Below are 10,381 nucleotides of genomic sequence, written 5' to 3'. Positions count from 1 at the left end.
AGAGAGAGAGAGAGAGAGAGAGAGAGAGAGAGAGAGATGGGGGAGAATCATTGATGTGAGAGAGACACATCATTGGTTGCCTCCTGCACCTGCCCCAAACTTCAACCAAGGTATGTTCCCTTGACTGGAACCAACCCGCAACCCTTAGGTGTGTTCGGGAAGGGAGGGAAGCACGCTCTAACCACTGAGAAACACCAGCCAGGGCTGAAGTAGATTTTATTAGTCTTCATGTACAGATGAGGTACGGTACCCAGGAGATCAGCTTTCCGGAGATTTTCGGCTTTTAAGTAGCAGATCTAAAACCCGTCTTTTTGACTAAAAGTCCTGGATAACATTTAACCCTGTGCCTCTTGTGGCTTTGCTGCTGGTCTGAGGTGGGGAATTGTGAATCCCATTTATTCATGCAAAGCCGCGCACGTGTGTGTGTGTGTGTGTGTGTGTGTGTGTGTGTGTGTTTTACAAAAAGCAGATCCAGGTCAGGATAGCTTGAGGTTTAAGAGGCAAAAATCTCACTCATCGATTCCCTCTCTTGCTCCCTCAATATGTATTTATGGCGCACGTGGGTATTCCTGGCAGGGCGCTGCCTTGGCCCCAGGATAGAGAATGGTGAACACGAGAGGCATGTGTGCTCCTCTAACCATCACCCGCTCCCGATTTTACTGTCTCGTGGGCGAGGCTTTCAGAGAAGCAGAAACTGAACGGATCAACCCGGGGATGACTTCGGCCCCGGCAGCGCGGGAGCCAGGGGAGGAGGCGCTGAGCAGCACGGTGGTCGGGGCAGGGCCCCCCGGAGGCAGCCAGCGGCGAGCCCGGGGCCGGGCGCGCGGGACGATCTCCCAGGTCCCGCGGCTCCGGTAGGGAATGGAGAGCTGGTGCCAGGCCCGAGAGCCGGGCTGACGAGGGAAGGGAAGGCTCGGCGGCGGGGGCGGAGGCCCCGGCGAGGGCGGCGGGGAGTTAGGGTTAGGGCGAGAAGATGCGGCTTCCCGGCGGCAGAGGGCGCCTGGCGCTGCGGTCCGGCGCTCCGGAGGCAGGAGCGCGGGCGCGGAGAGGAGAGGAGAGGCGAGGCGAGGCGCGCGGCGGCGGCGGCCACTGCCACGTCTTCCCGGCAGTGGCGGCGGCGGCGCTGGAGGAGGTGAGCGGAGCGCGGCGGCGGGGCGGGCGCGGGGACCCGGCGCTGGACGGGAGTGCGGGCGCCAGGACAGCGCGGTTCCCGCCACGCCGGCCCCGCCGCCCGGGCTGACCGCCGAGGCCCGAAAGCCGAGCGGGTCCCGAGCGCAACTCGTGCGCGCCGGGCGGGCAGGGGCCAAGGAGACGCGCGCCCTCCCGGCTGTTGCGGCTCCGGGCGCGGAATCCCTGCCGCTGCGGCGCCCGGGCCCCGGCCGGGAAAAAGTTGGGGCGCCCGGCGAGGCTGCGTGGGCCGGACGGGAAGTGCGGGTGCCGGCGGACTGGGGTGTCGGGAGGACGCGGTGAGACGAGGTGGGGGGGTCCCGGGCCAGAGGCGGGGCGGCCGGGAGCGCGGGGTTTGGGAAGGCGGAGGCGCGGGTCCTGTAGGCGGGGAGAAAGGGTTGCGTGCGCTCAGAGTCTCGGGCGTTTGTGGACGAGTGTCTGGCCGGGGGCTCTGCGGTGAGAGGGAGGGAGGCGCCACGGGGACGGACCCTGGGGGTCGGGGGACCAGCCGGCCGTGGGGCAGAACGCTGGGGAGAGGGTCGCGCCTCCTCCCTGCCTGTTTCGGGTCAGGCTGAGAGTTGGGGACGCCTCTGGCGTCTGAAGCCCCGAAGGGGAGTTCCTGTACGAGGTGGGGGAGGGAGCTGAGAATTGCTTCCTCCACCGCTCGGGTTGAGTGCCGCCCCTCCCCATCTGCCACATGCACCTCCCAGACTGCAGTGCTTTTGTCCTGGGGAAGTTGAGGAGGGACCCCTGAGTGGGTGAGATAGTTAGGGGTTCCAAGGTGAGCAGGAGGAGTGGGCTCCATGAAATCCTAACGAGCCGGAAGCTGTCTGACTCCTCCCACCGCCCCCTCATTCCCTCTCCAGTACCGCCAAGGTCTGACTCCCCGGGTTTGGGCTAGCCGGTCCCCCAAACGGAGCAGCACATCTGCTCACAGGGTCCCGAGTATCCTGAAGGGAGTATAAAACATGGCCTTTTCCTCTTTGCTGAGGTTGGTTATTTGAGAATCAAGTGGTTCTGGAGATGCTGGATGCTTAATTAGAACAACCTGTGAGGTGGCCCTCGACAATGGCGATGACTCATGCTGGCTTAATTTTTTCTTCCCCAGAAGAAATTCAAGACACAAGGATGCGAGGTCATTAGCAACAGCGATAGAGCTGGAGCCCCACACTGTGGGCGTTTTGAGCTCTAGTTCTAGTCCTAGATATATGAGCAGGGTATGTGACCTTGAATGAGTCACCTGTCCTCTCTGGGCCTCAGTTTTCCTTATCTGTGAAATGGGGTATAAAGAAAGAGAACTATACAATCTGATAGTGGTAGGAGTAGGTTTCTGAGGGAGACAGATCTTTTTCCTTGTGAGACTAGATTAGTCACACAAAATCAATTTCCTATAAAGAAATTAGGATGGACTTGAAACAGGTGAGAAGCAATATTGCCAAAAGCAAGACAAAACCAAAAACGAATAACAGTTGGTACTAGACTTACAGTATGACTACTGTTCTCATGCAGGCACTTTGTGTACATGGCTGTCGAGATGTCTTTACTGTAAAGTTGTTTGCTGAAAAATAATATGTGTATTTCACTTGTGGATTTGAATTTTTGTGTTTGTTTGTTTGAGCCGTCAAGCCTGGAGTGGATGCTCAGTTGCAGCCTTACTTGAAGAACATCCCCAGGATATCTCATTGCCATAGTACTATAGATTTCCTTCTGTCTGTCTGATGCTGGGATCCTAGTACTGCGACTTCTGTCATCTTTTTCATTCTGGCTTAAAAAGTGGTGAGCTGATTCCTGTTGCATATAAATAACCTTTCTGAATTTCTCAGGTTTCTTTTACAGTGAGTGTAATTAATAGGCAAACAGTGCACTAGATGCAGGACGTTAAAAATAGCTTAAGGTAATAACTGCCCACCCCACCCCTATTCCCAGACCTTCTGGGCAGCCTCTCACTAGAACTTCCGGGTCACCTGCTGACCATCCAGATTTGGATACTAAGGGTCATCACAGAGTTGAAATGACATGGACCAGTCAAACAGCACATTAATGATCAAGCCATGATGCTGGAAGGAGAGGAGGAATTTTTGTGTTTTACAACTGAATGCGCCTGTCCTTCTGTTTTCTCCCATTAGTAGCTTTCAGAATCCATATTGGATTTGAGCACATCTTTTCAGTAATCCTTTTTCATCAGTTTCTTGGACGCTGCAGTTAGTGGTTATCTCAGAGTTTGAGGTAGTGGTAAAATTATATTCTCTCCAACAAGTAAAGGTTTGATTAATTAGGGTGAATCTTTAAAATATGTTATATATATATATACACATATATATGTATATGTATATATATATATATATATAAATTCTCTCCAACAAGTAAAGGTTTGATTAATTAGGGTGAATCTTTAAAATATGTTATATATATATATATATATATATATATATATATACACACACATACACACACACACACACACACACACACTAGTATATATGTGTGTGTGTGTGTGTGTGTTTAAAATTTGCTTTAAGGGCTGTTAAATTAATAAATGTCATGATGCTAATAATAGTTACCATTTGAGCCCCTACCATTTATCAGACAGTGTGAGGTGAGAAAAAAAGAGTTCAAAAGGGCACAGCTCTTACAGCTGGCTCACACAAGTTACTGTCGATCTTTGAAACTAAACAGCCTTTTATAATATAATGAACAAGGAATTCTTAGCTATCCTACGGGGTTGTAATATTATATGAGGCAGTGTATATGGGAAACAACATGCAAACTGTGACGTGCCCTCCAACCCAGGACCGTGTGTTAACATAAGAAGCATGTGGGGACACTGGAAGCTTAGGAGTCCAAGGGTCTTGGTGTCTGGTGGGCCTGGGTACACATCCTGATCCCATCACCTGCCCCCCCTGAGCCTGGTGTCTGCATATGTAAAGTCAGGTTATTGTCTGCCTTATATTACATGAGAGATCCCTACAAATTGCAGTGGGTGCTCAGTAAAGGGTGGCGTCCACCCCTTTCTCTCCCATTGCCCACAGGCACTCTGGATAATGGCATTGATTAAGTCTTCCAGTAGGAATTGTCCTCAAGGGAAAAAGGCTTTTAAAATACACTCTTGTGCTTATGAATAATTCTTCCCGCCTTCGCCTTCCCACTCCAACCCCCAACACACAGAGTGACTGTTGCAGGCCCTGCCATCATCTAAAAAGGAGGGCACTGACCCAAATCAGAAGCCACCCTTCTGTCATCTTTTTCATTCTGGCTTAGGGTCTTTGATAGGAAGGTGAAGATGGATGTAGCTAGTTTCCCTTTGCCCATTTTTGTGCCCTTCTCTCCTTTTTTATTCGTTTTATGGGCAGGGAAAAGATACTGAATGTGGGGTGTTTCTAACTGGAGTGGAGATATTGGAAGAGCTATAGCATAAGGTTGGGGCGGGGTGCAGGGCAGTTAAGGGCTGGGAAGGAGATGGGAGAGTTGAACCTGACATAAGAACTGGAAAGTTTGGCCTGGGAGAGATCTGATAGATGTAAGATTTGGCTCAATAAACGGGCCAAGTTCCACCTAGCCCTATAAGTCTCTCTTGTGGGGCCTTGAAGTTTTCATGCTTCAGGCAGATTTTGACTTGTGGTGGCATCATAAATGAGTTTCCATAGCAAGTGGAATGCTGAAAAGGAAATTAAGTTCCAAGAGGGTGTTTGTTGTGACTGATGCCAGAATATCTCTGAGAATTTTATTAAGATTCAGTCAGTCTTTAAGAATACTCCTTAGTCCTCTGAAGATATTAATTAAGAAATCGTTTAAAAAAATAGAAATGTGTTCTTTGTGAGCGTTTGAAAAAAAATGTAAGCTTCCTAAATCTTTGGAACAAAGGGAGTCCAAACAAAAATCACAGAGCTCTATGTTTTAAAAGCATTTCCTCCCAGAGTCATGCTCTCCTCCCCCCATGCCCATTCTCCTCTTGCATTATTTTGATAATGAGTTAATTTTGGCTTCTTTCACATCTTGGAAGCCTAATTTTTATGTTTATGAATGACCCTAATTTTTAGATCTCAAAGTGCCTTCTTTTCTCTTGAGTAATTCATATTCACTCACCGTGAAGCAGCCGTGCGTGCGGGTGGTGAAGAGCACAGATCCAGAGCCAGGTGCAGGGGGTGGGGGTAGGCAGAGTGGTGTCCTCGGAGAGCTGGGCTCTCTACAACTTGGGTTTAATCCTCACAGCGACTCTGGAGGTAGATCGTGTCATTCCCAGTGCACAGAGGGGGAAATGGGCGTAGAGACGCATGTGTGCCCACAGAGCCAGCCAGCGGTTAGTCTGAGTGCCAGCTGAGATCGGTGTGACTCCAAAACCCGTGCAGGCAGAGGCCTGGCACGTCCCCCCAGGGTTGCACTCTGTCCTGTAGGCGGGGGTTTTCAGGAAGGGAGAGAGGGTCCGGTCTGTATTTGAGAAAGCTGGCTCGTGGGCTGTGTAGACTGTGAAATTAGGAGAAAGGAGTCCGTGAGAGTAATTGGCATGAGAGATGATGACATTAAGACATTACGACAGCGGCAGTGGCGATGGAGAAAGCGGGATGTGTCAGAATGGACAGTGCTTAGTGTCCCTCTATCCCCCGGAATTGCAGATGCTAATGGTGTGGACTGAAAGCAACCTCAGCAGAAACCAAAGTCGCCTCCTTTGGTTTCCTGTGTCAGGGGGAGCAGGTGCCTGAGTAAGACCGGAGAGCGCCTTCCCCTCTCTGTGCCCACCCCCTGGCCTTGTCATTTCTGCCTTACAGGTTCCTTAGGCCCCAGTGAGGAAATGCTGGTTTGAGCATTCAAACGAAGCGATAGCATTGAAGGGAAAACACCCCCAAGGAAGGAAACTTCCTGGGGTGTAGTCTAAATCCCACTGTTCCCTGGTGGACCCTAGTCTGTCCACTAGGGGGTGAGATCTGCAGTTTTGCCTGTTCCTCAAGAGTTGACTGCCTGCGGGGGCTGGCTGGGAAAGGGAGGAGTGTTGGGTGAGTTCACAGAGGTGACCAGCCCTTTGAGGAGGAGGTGGGACCACCCTCCCCTGAAGGGTGCAGCCTCAGTGGGGAGCCAGGCCGTACTAGGGTGAACCGGATTCAGAGCAAGGAGAGATGATGAGTCCTGGTGGCTAATGTCCGTGCGTCCCCATCAGGATGTCCGGTGGCCATGTCAGTAATGTGCTAGTCTCGTGCCCTCTCCTCGAGTCAGTGCCAGACTTCGTAACAAACTTGCGTGGGCTTCTGTTTTCCCAAAGGCATAACACGTGTGCCCTTCAGAGAGTTCTTGCTTGGCTTGGGCCATTTGCTCAGGTTTCGGCTTTTTTGGGGCTGCATGGTCTTTGGGAGGAAGGTTACCTTTATTCCCAGGGTTACCTTTATTGCACTGCCTGCTTCCTGGCATCACAGTCATCAGCTGTCTCTGCGGTGAGTCACTGCAGAAGGGTCAGCTCCCCTACCTTTGCTGGATGGTACCCCTTTCCCTCCAAGATTTGACCTCTTTTCCTTGTCTGAAGGGCACCTCTTGGCAGCGCCCGCCCCTCCCTCCCCCCCCATCTGCAGACTGTGAAAGTGCCCAGTGAGTTTGGCTGGTGCTAACAGGGTACCTGTTGTAAGGGGAGGAGCATTTTTGCCTGGCCATGTTAGCTGTCTTGCCTGCCTCTTAAATATTATGTCCTAAGCAAAGCCCCTTGGTTTTTCTTTTTCTTTTTTCTTTTTGCTTCATGTTAGCTCTGTGTGTGTGTGTGTGTGTGTGTGTGTGTGTGTGTGTGTTTTAATTATTACTGGGAAACAAAAAAGATACTAATTAAATATTTGAGTCCACATAAGTGCTTCTACTGGCAAGCAGAAAGAATAGTTACATATTTCGCCAGGATGCCATTGCTTTAGTTTTCCCTTGTGCAAATATTGTTGCTGTGTTGTTGGCAGAGCCATTCGAGAGTCCCAGATTAGGATGCTCGCAGCGGGAGGAAAAAGCTCTCGGGGCTGTGGGCCTAGGTGGCCGGGACTCCAAGCGGTGGCCCCGGGAGCAGCCGCTCGTGACGGCGCCCATAATCGGGGGGGCCGGGGCCGCCGCCCTCTGTCCGGGTGTGAGAGGTTGGCCAGGCTTTTTTTTTGCCTTTGTTGGACGATGCTCGGGGGGGGGCTTTTCTCCTGGTGTGGGAAAGGCCTTTTTTTTTTAATCCGGAAATCCTCAGGATTCAGCTATTTTCATCTCGTTCTTCTCAAGCTCCAATGATGGGGGGTGGGGGGGGGGGCGGGGGGGGGAGGCAGAAAGTCCCAGGACAGTGAGTTTGGAGCTGTGCAGGTTCAGGGTAGGACAGGCTTTGCCGCTTGCACAGAGCTTTTCCAAAAGGGTTCCTTACATCTCACATCTCCCTTCTTCCCTGTTGATTCCAATCCTGCCTCTCACCAGTGGCTTAGAAATTGGACTTGAACTTTATCAGTCACTCTTGGGAAGACCTGGAAGTGGGCACCAAACTTGTTCAGGTTGGTGTCATAATTTCACAGCAGAACAACAACCCTGGTTTGGTGGTGGTGGTGGTTTTTAACCAGTTCAATTGCTTTAAAAAAAATGATAGAGATGATACATGAATATATTACACTCTTAAGCCCCACACTCCCATTCAAAGAGTATGTAGTAGTGCATAGCAGAAAATGTAAAGTTCCCCTCCCCTCCGCACCGCCTCCCTGCTGGGTTCTCAGAGGTGACCAGTGTGATGCTAAATCATTCTCAGCCGGGAGGAGCCTGGATGGACACAAATGCAGGTTGTAAGCACCAATCTGGTCGCATGCTATATATCATTTGTTACTACTCTTTCCCATAATATGTCAGTAATCTTCAATGTCCGTAACACTCTTCACTAACTCTCTTGCTCTAACAAAATATTTGAGGCAGCCCCCCTTGAGAGACATCTGCCTACCTCTTTGGTTTACTGTTAGATCTGAACACATACCTACTGTTACGCACACATACATGCGTTTCTCAGAAGTGGAACTGGTGTGTCAAAGTCTTCCACATTGAAACTGTTACAGCAATACCCACGCTGTGCTCTCAAGGGCTGTACTGGTTTCATCGACCAGGACTGTGTGAGGTTGCCCATTTGCTGTGGGCTGCCATTCTTCTAGGGCAGCGGTTCTCAACCTTGGCTGCACATTAGAGTCACCCGGGAATCTTTTTAAAATCCTGATTTCTGGGCCTCCTCCTCCGGAAATTCTGTTTCCTTGTTATGGGGTGGGGCCACAACATTAGTAACAAAGAAGCAGAATTTCTGGAGGATGAGGCCCAGAAATCAGGATTTTAAAAAGATTCCCAGGTGATTCTAATGTGTAGCCAAAGTTGAGAACCACTGTTCAAGGGGAAGGAGGTGGATTGTGGTGAGTAAGCATTTCATTGATTATGGTTGAGGCTGTGAGACTCCTCATTTGGCCTCTGGATCATAGTGGGCGCTTCCATAGTAACGACAGAAAGTGCGGAGCTGAGCTCTCTAGACCAAGGTGTGAGCATCCTGTTGCCAGGGTGACCCCCGGGGCTCTGGAAGCAAGCACTCCTGGTTTGCCGTTCTCTTCGCTTCTCCCACTGCCTGGGTGGATACTAGAATTGAGCACTTTAATTGTGGTGTAACCTGCCGGGTTATTTCTGCCGACCTCTCCCCTGAGGAAGCAAGCATGTGTAGGCAGTACATGGAGACCAGTCGGTGCTGCGCTGCTGAGGCAGGGAATCGAGACTCGGGGGCTGAGCTGGGAGAACATGTAAAGATCACTTGCCGGAAAATCAGTCACTCTTGCTTCTGGAGTAGTGTCCATGAATGGGGTGAAGCAAGGTTCTGGGTGCGGTGGGCCTTTCCTTCAGGGGTGTGGTGATCAGTGCCCGCCTCCTGGCCTGTTGGAATATTGTGACGCTCTGCCCCTTAGCCAGGGTGCTTTGGGGAGAAGCCATGGTCTCTTAGATGGTGTTCCAAGGGTCTGATCTGATAGAGGAGGCATCTGGGGGCCCTCATGAATAGCTTCCCCGCTCCCTCCTCCATGCCCCTCCCTCCCACTCCCCTGCCTCTGGCCATCCCTGCAGGCTGAGCTGCCCAGTGGGTTTGGGGAAGCTCTGGCCTACTGGACGAGTGTCCTTTACCTGCCATTCAAAAGGACCAGAGAAGAGAGTGATAGAGGACGCTCCAGGGTCAGGCCAAGGGGGTCCAGCTCCCACTGGGCACCTTACGGCTGTGGGATGTAAGCAGAGTTATTTTATCCCCTGGGCCTCAGCTTCCTCATCTGTAAGCCCGGAATAATATTGGTACCAACCTCACAGGGCTGTTGTGAGGACTCAGAGAGTAATGTTTGTAACACACTCAGCATATTACCTAGTAAGGACTCAGTAATTATAAGTGATGACCACTCTTATTTGTGTTCCTTTTTCCTTCATAATTGTTATTAAATGCATGAATGCACATTACATTTGCTAAATATAAAACTGCCCATAATCGAGTATTGTTAAAGAGAGGAGGCCAGGAGACTAGGAGGCCAGGAGATGAGGCCAGGAGACAAGGCCAGGAGACGAGGAGCTGCCTACAGGCAGATTTGGGTGGGTGGGGGCTGTGGGAGTGAGGGGGTGAAGGGGAAGGTTTGGCAGGGAGCCTTGGGAGGGGAGGAGGGCAGGTCCGATGTTGTCTCCTCACCGCAGTCCTCCTGCTGTGAAACCCCAGGGCCCTAAATGCATAGACGGAGAGTGCGGGTCCCTAGTACAACTTCTCCCTTTGGGTGGGGTGGGGGTGGGGGGGCTGAGCTAGGCCCTTTGAGGTGAAGTGCCGCCCCTGCCCCTGGCTGGCCCTTACCGAGTGGAGATAGGGAGGTGGGGTCCGGGTCTCCTCACTCCGGGGGTTGGGATTCTTTCTCTCTTCTCCACCCTGCCACGTGCTGCCTGTTTCCATTTGCGGGGGAAAAACTACAGTGTTAGGCGCTCTGCAAAGGTCTCCTTCCTGAGGCGCTTGTGGGACGAGGTCACTGAAGTACAGAAGGGTAATGTCAGGTGAGGCAGGGCTGGCATTCAGAGTCAGGCCGGCCCTGCTTCAGAGCTCGGGCTTGTACCTAACTGGTTACGTTCCTAGCAGTGCAGCCTGGGTGGGTGTTCCTAGCAGTGCTGCCTGGGTGGGTGTTGCCAGCAGTGCTGGCCTGGGTGGGTGTTCCTAGCAGTGCTGTCTGGGTGGGTGTTGCCAGCAGTGCTGTCTGGG

At 51.7% G+C, this 10,381-nt stretch overlaps 1 long non-coding RNA gene across 2 annotated transcripts in view; it reads left to right on the top strand.

The window, feature by feature from the left end:
- The first annotated feature begins 1,389 nt into the window (after nt 1-1,389).
- The window catches only part of LOC102440196, a 59,796-nt gene continuing 50,804 nt past the window's right edge, over nt 1,390-10,381 (top strand). Inside the window, exon 1 of one of the 2 annotated variants that reach the window (XR_330134.3) lies at nt 1,390-1,466. This is a non-coding gene — a long non-coding RNA (uncharacterized LOC102440196). Of the gene's footprint in view, nt 1,467-2,648; nt 2,944-10,381 lie in introns of those variants that run through there. The other variant, XR_001349061.2, reaches the window with a different exon arrangement.

This window comes from Myotis lucifugus, unplaced genomic scaffold, assembly GCF_000147115.1.
Source record: "Myotis lucifugus unplaced genomic scaffold, Myoluc2.0 scaffold_104, whole genome shotgun sequence".
Taxonomy (NCBI): Eukaryota; Metazoa; Chordata; class Mammalia; order Chiroptera; family Vespertilionidae; genus Myotis; species Myotis lucifugus.
The sequence above is the reverse complement of the archived record's forward strand: the minus strand, read 5'-3'. Positions and strand labels throughout refer to the sequence as shown.